Source organism: Chiloscyllium plagiosum, unplaced genomic scaffold (assembly GCF_037043375.1).
Source record: "Chiloscyllium plagiosum isolate Xiang-an unplaced genomic scaffold, Cpla_swu_hap1 HiC_scaffold_53X, whole genome shotgun sequence".
NCBI lineage: Eukaryota > Metazoa > Chordata > Chondrichthyes > Orectolobiformes > Hemiscylliidae > Chiloscyllium > Chiloscyllium plagiosum.
In genome coordinates, this window is record NW_028270191.1 from 6,951,701 (window position 1) to 6,966,151 (window position 14,451).

At 46.3% G+C, this 14,451-nt stretch overlaps 1 protein-coding gene and 1 long non-coding RNA gene across 3 annotated transcripts in view; one reads left to right on the plus strand and one right to left on the minus strand.

Annotated features, from left to right (window-relative positions):
- The window catches only part of LOC122543399 (nuclear receptor subfamily 4 group A member 1-like), a 59,620-nt gene extending 57,378 nt beyond the window's left edge, over positions 1-2,242 (minus strand). Inside the window, exon 1 of the mRNA XM_043682099.2 lies at positions 2,026-2,242. The gene's annotated coding sequence lies outside the window, so the exon portion shown is untranslated. The remainder of the gene's footprint in view (positions 1-2,025) is intronic.
- Positions 1-14,451, plus strand: part of LOC122543400 (uncharacterized) — a 54,489-nt gene that overhangs the window by 1,114 nt on the left and 38,924 nt on the right. The gene's annotated exons all lie outside the window — the stretch shown is intronic.

Below are 14,451 nucleotides of genomic sequence, written 5' to 3' on the forward strand. Positions count from 1 at the left end.
AACAGCCCCAGCCTGTTCAGCCTCTCCCTATAGCTCAAATCCTCCAACCCTGGCAACAACCTTGTAAATCTTTTCTGAATCCTTTCAAGTTTCACAACATCCTTCCGATAGGAAAGAGATCAGAATTGCACGCAATATTCCAACAGTAGCCTAACCAATGTCCTGTACAGCCACAACATGACCTCCCAACTCCTGTACTCAATACTCTGACCAATAAAGGAAAGCATGCCAAACGCCTTCTTCACTATCCTATCTACCTGTGACTGTACTTTCAAGGAGCTATGAACCTGCACTCCAAGGTCCCTTTGTTCAGCAACACTCCCCAGGACCTTACCATTAAGTGTATAAGTCCTGCTAAGATTTGCTTTCCCAAAATGCAGCATCTTGCATTTATCTAAATTCAACTCCATCTGCCACTCCTCAGCCCATTGGCCCATCTGATCAAGATCCTGTTGTAATCTGAGGTAACCTTCTTCGCTGCCCACTACACCTCCAATTTTGGTGTCATCTGTAAACTTAACTAACTATACCTCTTATGCTCACATAGAGTCATAGAAATGTACAGCACGGAAACAGACCCTTCGTCCAACCCGTCCATGCCGACCAGATATCCCAACCCAATCTAGTCCCACCTGCCAGCACCCAGCCCATATCCCTCCAAACCCTTCCTATTCATATACCCATTCCATCTAAATCATTTATTTAAATTACGAAAAGTTGTAGACCCAGCACCGATCCTTGTGGCACTCCACCGGAATTATTTCACTGTTTCCTCTTATTTCCACACCGGAATTGGAAATATAGTTCAAGGTGAGCAAAATGTTCAAAATTAATGCTGTGATACTGGACAGAGCAAATGAATCCCTCGTCGAGATTTTTCCGCGAATTGACCTGTTCTGGGATCTTATTATACACCTCTCCAGCAAATGGGACTTAAACCCAGGTCTCCTAGCTCAGAGGTAGACTCACTACCACTGCTCCACAACAAATCCCTGGTCGGTACTGAGTTAGTGGAAGTCAGGCGGGCAGAATTAGTCCCATCCCTGAGGGAAGGAGGAAGACCAGTCAGGGTTGTCACTCCTGTGGTATTCTTGGGTGTTTGGATCCCGAGGGAGGACTGTCTGATGCTGTTAAACGGCCCTTATGCTTACACAGCCAGCTGCACTCATCCGCCTGAGCTCACACCCGAGGAACTGCTAATGTAGTGTGAGCTATCTCAGCAGAAACAGCCAGGAAGAAACATTGCTCTTTAAAAAAAGAGACGGAGTCACAAAATAAAAGCACTGTTGAACCTCTGGCACATCTACTGGCCAGTCCCACAGCTATTCTGGAAACCACTTTACCAAAGATTCAAAGTTATGATTTCTGCAGTTTAGATTTGTGGGCTTAATCTTGCTTTTCTAACAATGCCACAAGTTTTAAATGCATCAACAGTGAAGTTGTTCCCTACCCGGTTAAAGCCTGGGGAGTCGGCACCGGGATAAACCAGCCTTGCCCCAGCAATTGAATGCAACTACTATAGAGTGTGACAGTTTGCGTTACTCCTGCAGCAACGAGCCCCGAGTAACAGTCGGCGTTACTGTCCTCGTTGACCCGATTTCTTGCACTGTAATTCCACTTAACGCTGTCCTGCAAACCCTTTCTCTCCCCAGCACAGTTTGCACGACCTTCACAGATGTTACAGTTGGCCGGTTAGCCTCACCATTACTTCTAAAGCAACAGCTGAATTCCAGCTTCCTGCAATTGAACCGTATTCTGTACACAAGCGCAGGCAGCTACAAAACCTCAGCAAGTTCCTCCTAAGTGCCACACACAGAACTTTGAAATGCTGTCTTCATACATGTTTAACTTGCAATATTTTGAGGATTACGTTTGCAAAAAAAAAGTACGTCCAGAGCAAAACAGAGTAAATCAAAATAAATCATTGTCTTGGAGTGTAAAAAAAAACTGATTTATGTTCCCGCCATGTAATTCATAACACGTTTTTCCTAAAGAAAGCAATAAGCTATTACTTGCAATACATACCTGATGGTTAAAAACGTGTGGTATATCTTTTGCTTTGTTAAAAAAAAGTCCAGATCAAAAACGATGCATAGAAATAGATTTGGAAAACAAAGAGGGAAAAAAACAAACTCCCAGCTGATGATTTCGCTTGCCCAGCCAAAGAAGCAGGTTGGAAGCACCTGCCTGAGTTGCTGAAGACCCTAAGTCCCTTTCTGCAGCCTCCCTCCCCGGCTTCTGGGAATTACTCTTGTCAATTGCACTGTAATGAACTATCCATTCGGTCCGGGAAGTAGAGGGGAGGGAGGGAGGAAAGTTTGTAGGTCGGGGTGGGGGGCGCTCCTATTGGTCTGCCTCCCGGCCTGTAGGTGGCACCCCGTCTGGGAACCGGGCCAATGGCTGGGCGACGGAATGCTGGCTGACGCGCACGGAGCCTCCGGTGACGCGGAGGACGATCCAAAAATAGCCTCAGGTGAGCCCCACTGGTTTCCGCGCGATAAAAGGATATCCAACTTGCTGAGTACCTCTCCAGCATGCCAGCAGATTGAAGCAGGATGAGGGTAGACCACCCTGGTTTGCATATCTTCCCTTTGCTGTGATTGTGATCAGATTTATTTTTGTTACATGTACCGAGATACAGTGGAACAGTAAGGAATGCAAAGATGGAATCCCTACAGTGTGGAAGCAGGCATTCGACTGATCGAATCCACATCAACTCTCCGAAGAGCATCCCACCCCCTGTAACCCACATTTCCCATCATTAACCCACCTATCCCTGGACACTACGGGCAATTTAGCACAGCTCATTCACCTGACCTGCACATCTTTGGACTGTGGGAGGAAACTGGAGCACCTGGAGGAAACCCACGCAGACATGGGGAGAATATGCAAACTCCACACAAGTCACCCAAGGGTGGAATCAATCCAGAGTCCCTGGCGCTGTAAGACAGTAGTGCTAACCACAGTGCTGCCCTAAGCCACCATGACTCCCAATGATCTCTTTCCTTTATTCATTCAGGGAATGTTGAACATCACCAGTCCTGGGCCTGTCCCTAACATTTTGGAAAGGCAAATCAGGGTAGCACTTATACATGTAATGGTAAGGTCCTGGGGAGTGTTGCTGAACAAAAAGACCTTGGAGTGCAGGTTCATAGTTTCTCGAAAGTGAAGTCACAGGTAAAAAGGATAATGAAGAAGGAGTTTGGTATGCTTTCTTTTATTCGTCAGAGCATTGAGTATAGGAGTTGGGAGGTTATGTTGTAGCTGTACAGGACATTAGTTAAGCTGCTTTTGGAATGTTGTGTGCAATTCTGGTCTCCTATAGGAAGGATGTTGTGAAACTTTAAAGAGGTCATAATAAGCTGGGGCTGTTTTCCCTGGAGTGTCAGAGGCTGAGGGGTGACCTTATAGAGGTTTATAAAATCATGAGGGGATATAGATAGGGTAAATAGACAAGGTTTTTTTCCCTAAGGAGGGAGAGTCCAGAACTTGAGGACACAGGTTTAAGGTGAGAGGGGAAAGATTTAAAAGGGATCTAAGGGGCAACTTTTTTACACAAAGGGTGGTGCATGTATGGGATGTGCTACCAGAGGAAGTGGTAGAAGCTGGTACAATTACAACATTTAAAGGGCATCTGGATGGGTATATGAATAGGAAGGATTTAGAGGGATATGGGCCAAGTGGGACTAGATTAATTTAAATATCTGGTCGGCATGGACGAGTTGGACCGAAGGGTCTGTTTCCGTGTTGTACATCCTTTGACTCTACCCCTGGTGGTAAGGTGCTTTCTTGACACCCCCCCAGCCCCCCCCCACCATGGAGAGGTTTAAAGTGGGGGTTACTTCTGTTCAGAAAATGAAAATATATACCAAGCTAGAGACACAGCAGGTCTAACAGAATGAACATTTCAAGTTGATGACTGTTGTAAAATTCTTTTTATGGGATGTGGGCATCACTTGCTGGACCAGCGTTAATTGCCCGTCCCTAATTGCCCTTTGAGAAGGTAGTGATGAGCTGTCTTCTTGAACCGCTGCAGTCCATGTGTTGTAGGGTGACCCACAATGCCCTTAGGGAGGGGATTCCAGGTTTTTGACCCAGTGACACTGAAGGAACAGCGATATATTTCCAAAGCAGGATGATGAGTGGCTTGGAGGGAAACTTGCAGGGGGTGGTGTTCCATTGTCCTTCTAGATGGAAGTAGTCATGGGTTTGGAAGGTACAATCTAAGGATCTTTGGTGAATTCCTGCAGTGCATTTATAGATCGTACACACTGCTGTTACTGAGTGGTTGGTGAAGGAGGGAGTGGATGCTATTAGATGTGGTGCCAATCAAGTGGACTGCTTTGTCCTGGATGGTGTCAAGTTTCTTGGAGCTACATTCATTCAGGCAAAAGATTTTCAGGCAAGACAACATTTTCCTCACCAAAGGTGTTCTGCCCAAAGATGCTGCCAGACCCAGAGAACATTTCTGCTTTTATGTATCTAGAGCTATTGGCTTTACAGCTGACATGATAGGAAGATGTTGCATTTGTGTAGCATCATTCATGATTCAGCATCCTGAAAGGTCTAGAGTGTGTTACAGGTGCTGAGGTGCCTGTATTATGTAGGTATAATGGAGGAAACATGGAAGCTGATTTGTACACAGCAAGCTCCCACAGACAGCAACATAATCATGTAATCTGTTTTGCTTGATGATTGTTGAAAGATAAATATTGGCCAGGACATTATGGAAGAACACTCCTGTCTTATTTAAAATAGTGCTGTGGGATCTCTCAATTTCACCTGAGAGAACAGACAGAACCACACATTATTTAACTGAAGGACAGTTATGTCTGACAGCTGAGCATCTCCTCCATACTGTATTTATAGAGTCTACTGAATGGCTGCAGCACTGAAGGAGGGCATTCACCTGTTGTGGCTGTGCTGATTTCTGAAAAAGCGGTTCATCCCAAGCTACTCCCCTGCCATGCTGCATGCTTTTCCATTTCAGATAATGATCCAATTCCCGTTTGAAAGTCTCGATTGAACCTGTTTCCCTGCACTCTCAGGCAGCATATTCCAGATCCTAATCACTTGCAGCACGAAGAAGTTTTCTTCACGTCTGCGTTGTTTCTTTTGCCAATCACTGTGCCCTCTGCTTCCACCCAATGAGAATCATTTTTCCCTTTTTTTAAAAAATTCATGCACGGGATGAGGGGGCCACTGGCCAGACCAGCATTTATTGCCCATCCCTAATTGCCCAGAGGGGAATTAAGAGTCAAGCACATTGACTGTGTGTCTGGAATCACATGTAGGCCAGACAAGGTAAGGATGGCAGTTTCTTTCCCTAAAGGACATTAGTGAACCACATGGGGTTTTCTGACAATCCACAATAAATTCCTGGTCATCATTAGGTTCTTAATTCCCCATTTTTATTGAGTTCAAATTCCACCATCTGCCATGGCTTGATTCGAACCTAGGTGCTTCGAACATTAGCTCAGTGTCTGGATTAACAGTCCAGCAATAATACCACTAGGCCATCACCTCCCCAATCTACCCATTCTGTCCAGACCCCTCATGAAATTGACCCTCTCGACCAGATTTCCACTCAGCCTTCTCTTCTCCAAGGAGAACTGTCCCAATGTCTCCAATCCATGTGCATAATTGAAGGTTAACAATCCTGAGACCATTCTCATGGTTCTTTTCTGACCCCTTTCTAACACCTTCACACCTTTCCTAAAGTGTGGTGCCTAGAATTGGACACAATCCAGTTGAGGCTAAACCAGTGTTGATTCCAGCTTTAACATAACTGCCTTGCTGTTGTACTCTCTGTGTCTGTTGCCAGGAGGTGACAAGCTTTACTAACCATGCTCTCAATTTGTGCATGTACACACCCAGGTCCGTCTGTCACACGCCCCCTTTCGAACTGTTCCCTTTCTTTCGTCTTTCTGCCTTGTTCCGACTAAAATGTAGAACCTTGCACCTCTCATCATTAAATTTAACCTCCCACTCATCCAACCATTTCACCAAGATCCGTGGAACTCATTGCTGCAGAGGGCTGTGGAGGCCAAGTCAATGAGTGTCTTTAAGACAGAGATAGGTAAGTTCTTGATTGGTAAGGAGATCACGAGTTACAGGGAGAAGGCATAGGAGAAACGTATCAGCTATAATGGAATGATGGAGCAGACTTGATGGGCAGAATGACCTAATTCTGATGGTCTAATGTCCTTTTGCAGGTCTGCACTATCCTCCTCACAATTCATAATGAGTCACATTTTGTGTGATCTGTCCTGTACACCAGGGTCACCTTCATCGATATTTATCAGTAATGAACTGTTGACCTAGGCTTGACCCTCAGATTTTGAGAGGACAGCTCGAACATGTGTTTGTTTTGTTCATATCTGAGGTTGGTACCAATTGTGCCGCTGTGGATACCCATGGGCTGAGGTGATGAGGAGGGGAGGTTTGTAATCCCTGTTCGACACTGCAGCATTAGCTTCCACAGCATTGTTTTTTCCAATTACAGTTCATAGATTATAATAATCCACTTTACAATCCCTTTCACTAATAGGTCCGAATCTTACCAGAAATTGGCTAAGTGACAGTTCTGTAAGATTTCATAGAGGGGTTCTCGCTATGGAGTCTTGCGAGTTTTCTCAATCAGCACAAGCTTTCCTCATTAATGCCGAAATGCTATCCCTCTTGTCTGATGCTTGTCGAAATGCTCCCACTCATTGTAGGTGGAGCTCCTTGCCACTGCTTTCCTGGTGCAGGTACCATCCTAAAAAGCCCAATGTGCCTTCTTTACTGTGCCAACTTAAGTGCCCACAATCTTCGTTCTGATATGTCACATCCACTAACTCTCTCTGTTCCTGTACCCACCTCCCACCAAGGCTCACGCTCTGACCCTCTCACTATCGCCTACAACTTGCTCACTTGCTCTCACCCACCCTAACCCCTGGAAGCACTAACCTTCCATGCTGTCAGTGCTGCCCACTCACCCACTTACTCAGGACACATCCTCACCTGCACCAACAGTAACTGCTGTGGCATTGACTATCATCTCACCCAAACCTTACCCTTCCGTCATTCAAGGGATGAAAAAAACAGCCCGTGAAAGGACCAAAAGAGCTGGGTAGGTGGTTGGGTGGACAATATGCAGCTTGCCACCCCACAGTCAACAGTATGGTGCTACAAGATGTGCCCTCCTCCTCAGTGGAAAAGACCACCAGTCCCTCAGCAGGTGCATTGGCAAGAGTGCCTCCTGCACCCCCACCAGCTTAGATACTGACACCTCAGCGGGTATATTTGTCATGTTAAGTTCAGGGGGTTCCTGCTGTGAGCCTTCACAGCCCAGTCTCCACAGCTGGCCAAGGAAGAAATGCCCACCAGGTTGTTGGCACTTAGAGGACTACTTGAGACCAGGCAGGAAAGTTCCCCATGATATCAGCTATCAGGGACTTCATAGAAACACAGGAGGAGCAAGCGGCTTTGAGAGAGGACTCCATCACCTTATCTACCCATGCTGCCTGGCAATCGGCTGGGGACCTCCGGGTGCAGTGCGGTGAGGCTGGCATATGTCAGATGCTAGCGTCCATAGACACGTGCAATTGCTACCCATGTAGCCCACCCAAGACGTTGGTGCCGGTGGTCCAAGATGGAGGCGAGGAGGAGCATGCAGCGAGCTGGAGTCACCAAATACCCTGCTCTAACTTTCATGTCTGGAATTCTCGGTGTCTAGGATCTATCCGGTGGATGGGACTTTGGGAGCCTGCGTATTGAGGTGAGATCAAGTAACAATGAGCGATAATTCCTGTTCATAGGCCTCTCACTAGCAAGAATCTCATCTCAATATCCAGGACTTGATTGGAAAATGTGTTTTGGTCTCAATGTCAAGGAGGACTTCATTCAACATCCCACCTGATTTCCCCAAATTTCTCACAGTAGTCCACGTCATTCAGGGAGTGGGAAGATTCTGTCCATAGTCTTGCATATTTGTTGCAAAATGACTGTTCTAGGAGGTGGACACTTGCCTGTTCTATCAACAAACTCACTCATGTATCCAGTGCTGACTCAAGTTTGGATGACTTAGAGAGATGCCATACAAGCAAGCATAAGTAGGTAGCCAACTGACTAATGGAAAGCCTATCAAATATTGTACATAATTTACGACAAGGTTAATGTGGGTAGCACCCGGCTGGAAATGGGTAAGATGGGGCGAATTGTCCACTTTTGAGCGCAAATAGAATTTCCTGGCGTCTGCAACAACGGAAACAGACCATTTGGCCCATCTGTACCATGTCCGCACTCCTTCCACCCTACTCTTTTAAATACAATGTAGCCAGCCCCTGCTGACTCACTGTAGCAAAAACAATTCATGGAAGATTACACAAGGCAAAACAGAAACTTACAAAATTAATTACAAAATGGCTGGGTGATCCTCCTTTTGCTGTATTTGATCAAACCTCAGTCACATCTCCTTCTCTTTCTTTCGCCCTCTTTATTTCCTTGACAGCATATATTTCATCAGTCCCTGGGCAAAAAAAAAGTTTTCCTGAATTTTCCCTTGGAATGATCAGGACGAACCTTACCAATCTGCCGGCTGTAGATGCATCTGTCTGTGACAGTATCGGTAAGAGTGACCACCACACAGTCCTTGTGGAGACAAAGTCCCACCTTCACATTGAGAATACCCTCCATCGTGTTGTGTGGTTTATCACTGTGCTGAATGGGACAGACTTCATACAGATCTAGCAACTCAAGACTGGGCATCCATGAGGCACTGTGGGCCATCAACAGCAGGAGAACTGTACTCCAGCACAATCTGTAACCTCATGGCCCAGCATATCCCCCACTCAACCATTACCATCAAGCCAGGGGATCAACCCTGGTTCAATGGAGAGTGCAGGAGGGCATGGCAGGAGCAGCACTAGGCATTCCTGAAGATGAGATGTTAACCTGGTGAAGCCACCAAACAGGATTACTTGCACGCCAAACAGCAAAAGCAGCAAGTGAGAGACAGAGCTAAGCGATCCCACAACCACTGGATCAGATCTAAGCTCTGCAGTGCTGCCACATCCAGTCGTGAATGGTGGTAGGAGATTAAACAACTCACTGGAGGAGGAGCCCCCACAAACATCCCCGTCCTCAATGATGGAGGAGCCCAGCACATCAGGGCAAAAGGTCAGGCTGAAGCTTTCACAGCAATCTTCAGCCAGAAGTGCTGAGTGGATGATCCACCTCGGCCTCCTCCAGTGATCCCCAGCATCACAGATACCAGTCTTCAGCCAATCCGATTCACTCCATGTGATATCAAGAAACGGTTGGAGACACTGGATACTGCAAAGGCTATGGGTCCAGACAACATTCCAGCAATAGGACTGAAGACCTGTGCTCCAGAACCTGCCGCTCCCCTGAGCCAAGCTGTTCCAGTACAGTTATAACACTGACATCTACCCGACAATGTGGAAAGTTGCCCAGGTATGTCCTGTACAAAAAAGCAGGACAAATCCAACCCGGCCAATTACCGCCCCATCAGTCTCCTTCCAATCATCATGAAAGTGATGGAAGGTGTCACCAACAGTGCTATCAAGCAGCACCTGCGCAGCAATACCCTGCTCAGTGATGCCCAGTTCGGGTTCCACCGGGGTCACTCAGCTCCTGACCTCATTACAGCCTTGGTTCAAACATGGACAAAAGAGCTGAACTCAAGAGGGGAGGGAAGAGGGACAGCCCTTGATATCAAGGCTGCATTCGACCGAGTGTGGCATCAAGGAGCCCTGGCAAACCTGGAATCAATGGGTATCAGGGGGCAAACTCTCCGCTGGTTGGAGTCATACCTGGCACATAGGAAGATGTTTGTGATAGGCCTGGAACCCTGGTATTCTAGTTATCGGTGAGGTGGTGGCAGCAGCTCCTGGTTGTGATAGTCCAGGAGTGGGGTCTCCTGGTTATCGGTGAGGCAATGGCAACAGCTCCTGGTTGTGATAGGCCTGGAGTGGGGTCTCCTGGTTATCGGTGAGGCGGTGGCAGCAGTTCCTGGTTGTGGTAGGCTGGTGGCCAGGGACCCCTGGTTATCAGTAAAGCAGTGGCAGCAGCTCCTGGTTGTGGTAGGCCCGGAGCCAGGGACCCCTGGTTATCAGTGAGGCGGTGGCAGCAGTTCCTGGTTGTGGTAGGCTCGGAGAGGGATCTCCTGTTTGCAGGGCAAGTGTGTGTTAGGACGGGATTCAGCGGCAAAGTCATCCCATTGGCAGAGATGGCACCTAAAGAGTGGCAACTCCTACGTTGGTCGGTCTGGCACAGGCGGCAGTGAGGTGGTGGAGGAGGGGTGGTGGTACAGAGTTGTTGGTGAACCAGCTCAGGCCCAATGTTGGAGGCAGCAGAACAAAGACAGGCACTCTTTCATACTATCTTTTTAGTATTTTTATTCTTAAAACATTCAAAATGGTGGCCAATTGTGACAACAGTTGAAGCTTTTCACTGTATTTTACCATTTTTTTCACTGTAGAATGCAAGTGACGATAAATCATTCAGAATCAAATGTTCAGCGCCATTGACAACTCCACAGGTGCTGAAGCAGGCCATTTTCAAATGCAGCAAGATCTAGGCAATATCTAGGCTTGAACTGACAATTGGCAAATAATATTCATGCCACACAAATTCTAGGCAATGACCATCTCCAATAAGAATCTGACCATCTCTCTTTAATATTCAATGATGTTACCATCACTGAATTGCCCACTATCAACATCCTCGGGGTTCTTACTGACCAGAAACCGAGCTGGACACGACATAAATATAGTTACAAGAGCAGGTCAGAGGCGAAGAATACTGCAGCAAGCAACACACCTCCTGACTCCCCAGAACCTGTCCACCATCTACAAGGCTTCAGTCAGGAGTGTGATGGAACACTCCCCACTCACCTGAATGGGTGCAGCTCCAACAAAACTCAAGAAGCTTGACACCATCATTAGTGCAGAGTGGAAGCCATGTGTACCACCTACAAGATACACCTTAGCCTCATTTAGCAGCACCTTCCATACCCACGACCACTTCCATTCAAAGGACAAGGGCAGCAGATACATGGGAACACCACCCCTTGCAAATTCCCCTCCAAGCCATTCACCATCCTGACTTGGAAATCTCTTGCTGTTCCTTCAGTGTCGCTGGGTCAAACTCCTGGAATTCCCTCCCCAAGGGCATTGTGGTTCTACCCACAGCACATGGACTGCAGTGATTCAAGAAGGCAGCTTTCTCAAGGGCAACTAGGGACAGGCAATAAATGCTGGGCCCAGTCAGCAACGCCCCCGTCTGATGAACAAATGGCTCTTGCACAAACGTGTCATTATTTAACAGCCTTTAAGCATATGAATAGAATACATGAAAGCTGCTAACAGCAATAATGATCCCATTGTTAAGGAAACAAAATGATCATCAAAAAATGTTTTTCTTCCCAAAAGCTTTTCTCACTTGTTTACCACGGAGGGATAATGATACAAGTTGTGATGTAAATATAAGGCTATGTTCCATAGACTCCACCAGCTCAGTGAAAACTAATGTAATACTCTCAGAAGAGCTGTCTTTATAAATGAGATGTTAATCTGAGGCCCCAATTACCCTCTCAGGTGGAGAAAGAAGATCCCACAGCACTACTTAAAGGATGGGGGTGTTCTCCCCAGTGTCAATGTTTAATCCCCACCCAACATCGCTGAAAAATAGATGATGTGATGTTTTTAACTCTTTTATGGGATATGAGCATCACCGGCAAGACTGGCATTTATTGCCCACCCCTAATTGCCATTGAACTGAGTGGCTTGCCTGGCCATATCTGGGGACAATTATGCATCAACTACATTGGCTGTGAGTCTGGAGTACATGTAGGCCAGACTGGGTAAGGATTGCAGATCTCCCTCCTTATTTCATAGTAATAGAAGCAGGAAAACGCCATTTTGGCCCATCGAGCCATTCATTAAGATCATGGCTGATCTATGCATCATGTCAGCTCCTCATACCTGCATCATTCCCATTACCCTTAATTCCCCAACCAAGCAAAAACCTATCCAACTGTATCTTGAATATATTTAATGAAGCTGCCTCGACTGCTTCCGAGGGCAGAGAATACTATCGATTCACTACTCACTGGGAAAAGCAGTTCCTTCTCAACTCTGTCCTAAATCTACTCTCTCTAATCTTGAGGCCGTGTCCCCTAGCCCGAGTCGCACCACCAATGGAAACAACCTGCCTGCCTCTAATCTATCCCTTTCATAATTTTATATGATTCTATAAGATCCCCTTCATTTCTTCATTAATGAACCAGATGGGTTTTTAACAGTCATCAGCGGTGGTTACATGGTGCAATTAGACTAGTTTCTCATTCCAGATTCAAAGCCCACCATCTCTCATAAACCCACTGTCTCCAGAACATTAGCTTGAGGCTTTTGGAGACTGGTCCTGTGACATTCATAGAAACATAAAAAATAGGAGCAGCAGTAGGCCATTCAGCCCTTCGAGCCTGCTACACCATTCAATATGATCATTGATGATCATCCAACTCAGTCCCCTTTTCCCACTTTCTCCCCTAAACCCTTTGATCCCTTTGGCCCTAAGAACTATATCTAACTCCTTCTTGAAAACAATCTTCCCTGCAATCATATTGCTCTTGTGTGGGCTATTGTTTTGCACAAGTTGGCTCCTGCATTGCAACAGACACTTTGATAGGCTGTTACGTGTTTTGGGAAGTCCTGAGGATGTGGGAAGTGCTAAATCAATGCAAGTGCTTTCCATTTTGTCTGAACCTGTCACTTGCAACACCATTGTGGCACAACTTTCAGAGATAAGCTACAGAATGGTCTCCGCCCAAAACAAGTGAAGTTGTTTGTGTTACAGGTGGTGGCCGACCTGCCATGCATTTCCAGTGTTTCCGGTTTTCGGGACTGACACACAACACCCTGACAAGCACAAAATAACCACCTTCTACACAATGACGCAAAAGGAATTGAAGACATTCTTTTGACTTTGTAAGAACAAATGTGCACATTCTTCACAGGTGGCACAGTGGTTAGCACTGCTGCCTCAAAGTGTCAGAGAACTGGGTTCAGTTCCCGCCTCAGGTGACTGACTGTGTGGAGTTTGCACGTTCTCCCCGTGTCTGCGTGGGTTTCCTTCCACAGTCCAAAGATGTGCAGGTTAGGTGAATTGGCCATGCTAAATTGCCCGTAGTGTTAGGTGAAGGGGTAAATATAAGGGAATGGGTCGGTGTGGACTTGTTGGGCTGAAGGGCCTGTTTCCACACTGTAAGTAATCTAATCTTCACTTCTGCAGCCAAGTTGTTTGTTTTCGTTTATCTTTCATAGTGTGTCACTTGCTCTCTCACTGGCAATGTTTGATTGCCCATTCCTAATTGCCATCGAGCTGAGGCAACAGCCTAGTGGTATTATCACAGTACTTCTGGCCCAGATCATGTTGTGGGGACTTGGGTTCAAATCGTACTATGGCCTGATTTGAATTCAATAAAAATCTGGAGGTATGAATCTAATAATGACCATGAGCTGTTGCTGATTAGGGAAGAACCCATCTGGTTAAATATTGAAGGAAATCTGCTATCCTTACCTGATCTGGCCTACGTGTAACTGCCTTCTGAGTAATAAATGCTGGCATAGACAATAATGCTGACACCCTGTGAATGAATCTTAAAAAGAAAAATAAAACAATAAATTGCTGGTGAAACTCAGCAGATCTGGCAGCATCTGTGGAGAGCGAAACAGAGTTAATGTTTCAAGTCTGGTGGTGGACTCATACCAGACTCAAAACATTAACTCTGTTTTTCTCTTGCCAGACCTGCTGGGTTTCTCCAGCATTCTCTATGTTTGTCTCAGATTGCCAACATCCAGCAGGACTTTGCATTAGGCCAAAAAGAGTCGACAAATCTGCAGTGGCTCTGGAGTCCCACATCAGCCAGAGTGGGTGACAATGGAAGGTTTCTCCTCCAGAAAGGACATGAGGAAACCAGATGGGATTTACCACCAGATTCATTACCACATTTTAAAATTCGAACTCATGCCTAAGATATTCACCTTGACAACTGAGTTCGAGTCATAGAGATGTACAGCATGGAAACAGACCCTTCGGTCCAACTCGTCCATGCCAACCAAATATCCTAAACTAATCTAGTCCCATTTGCCCGCATTTGGCCCATATCTCTCTAAACCCTTCCTATTCATATACCCATCTAGATGCCTTGTAAATGTTGTAACTGTACCAGCCTCCACCATTTGCTCTGGCAGCACATTCACTTTATAGAATAGAAACCCAACACTTAATATAATCCAAGAAAAGCGATGGGACCAGAGTTGAAAATGTGTTGCTGGAAAAGCGCAGCAGGTCAGGCAGCATCCAGGGAACAGGAGAATCGACGTTTCGGGCATAAGCCCTTCTTCAGGAATGGGACCAGAGTACCAGGCCGTGGCCTCAGAG